The 1879-nt window shown below is 41.7% G+C and overlaps 1 protein-coding gene across 2 annotated transcripts in view; it reads right to left on the reverse strand.

The window, feature by feature from the left end:
* The window catches only part of LOC122574705 (proteoglycan 4-like), a 12618-nt gene that overhangs the window by 5207 nt on the left and 5532 nt on the right, over positions 1 to 1879 (reverse strand). The window lies entirely within an intron of this gene.

The following is a 1879-nucleotide window of genomic DNA, read 5'->3' on the forward strand; positions in this document are numbered from 1 at the left end:
AATATGAACACCATCAGAAATGCCGAACTGCATACTGCCGCGAAGACAATGTAAATCACAAACCATCCATCAGTATCGATAACATCTTGATACAGTTTCGGCATGATAATACCAATGAAACCATCGAAAATCACAGTGATGGCACCAACAGTGCCTATTAGTTCCGTAGGAAATAACTCGTATAGGAGAACAATGGGTAGCGTACCTAAGCCAATTTGAAACATTGCTTGATATGCAATTAAGTCGATAACTAGAACAATAGAGGCGTTGGAAACGTCAAATTTTTGTTGATCTAAGAAAAGGTAAATTCCTAAAATGCACAATGTCAAACACGTTCCGAACCCAGACAGAATCAAAAGTTCTCTTCTTTTAAGACATTCCACTATTATGGTGGTTAAACTGCTAGTTATAAGGCCGACAGCCAGGACCATCATCGTCGCTACGTTTGGTCCGATACCCATCGGTATTTTGCTAAACAACACATTCAGATACTGCATAGTGATGAAGTTTCCGCTGAATTGTTGAGCCATGATCAAGGCAAGCATGATTAACAAAGCGTTCCTGTTGCTTGGTTGTAGTATTTCTCGCAGCTTGGTTGACCAAGTATATTTAGTGACTATATTTAGATAGTGTAATACTCTCCTGAATCGTGGGTATGTTTCTCTTGTGGATTCTGGGTGTATTTCTCTTATGGGTTCTGAGTGTCTTTCTCTTGTGGGTTCTGGGTGTATTTCTCTTGTGGGTTCTGAGTGTCTTTCTCTTGTGGGTTCTGGGTGTATTTTTCTTGTCAGATCTGGGTGTATTTCGCTTGTGGGTTCTGTGTGTATTTCGCTTGTGGGTTCTGTGTGTATTTCGCGCGTGGATTGTGGCTGTATTCCGCTTGTGGATGGTAGGTGGAATTCGCTTGTGGGTTCTGTGTGTATTTCGATGGTGGATGGTTGTTGTAATTCTCTTGCGGATTGTGTGTGTACTTCGCTTGTGGATTGTGGCTGTATTTCGCTTGTGGGTTGTGAGTGTAATTCGTGTCTGGTTTGTGAGCGTGGAGCACGTAGTTCTATTTCCTCACTGAGAGGATGTTCGATGATACTGTAAAATAGTCTCGACTTCCGTGCTTGCATCTCTTGATCTGTTGTCACCGAAAAATACCGAGTTGCGGAGAAACACATGGCCGACAAGAAGCATATAAAGGATATTATTACAAGAAGCAGCAGCAGTGATTCGTACGTCATCCAGACTCCTAGAACATAGGTTACTAGTGTCCCGGCAGATGCGTTCACTGTGGTTAGAAAACCTAGGTTGCTTCTGATTTTGATGTCGGCGATTTTTGACACGTACTCGGGATTTACCGTATGGGCAATACCAACGCCTATACCGAGAATCACTCGAGCAAGGAATAGTATTCGCACGGAAGTTGCGAGGAAGATGATGAACCAGCCTACCGTGAACATTGTGTTGCATAAAAGGAGACAATTTCTACGACTGCAGCGGACGGTCAACTGTGCAGCTAGAAGTGAACCGATCATTGAGCCAAGTACTGTGAAAGAAACCATCCATGAAGCTTCGTCGTGTGTTAACGTTAGCGGCACGCCGCCGGTCCCGGATATTAAAGAAAGAAGAGAAATCGTTGTCCATCCGTTGATTGTACCGACTATGACCATGGTTAGCTTTGCTGGAATGAGGAACAGGTAATGATATATATAGCATATGTTAATTGTAGTGCGGATGTTTTATAATTACATTCCATATATTTATGCAAATTCATATTTTTAATATATACTATTAATATATTCATAATTAATACATACCGCAGGCTATAAGTAATTGGACTCTTCGCGATGCTAGCTCGAATGCTTTCCACTAGTTTTATTTCTTAACTATT

Source organism: Bombus pyrosoma, linkage group LG14 (genome assembly GCF_014825855.1).
Source record: "Bombus pyrosoma isolate SC7728 linkage group LG14, ASM1482585v1, whole genome shotgun sequence".
NCBI lineage: Eukaryota > Metazoa > Arthropoda > Insecta > Hymenoptera > Apidae > Bombus > Bombus pyrosoma.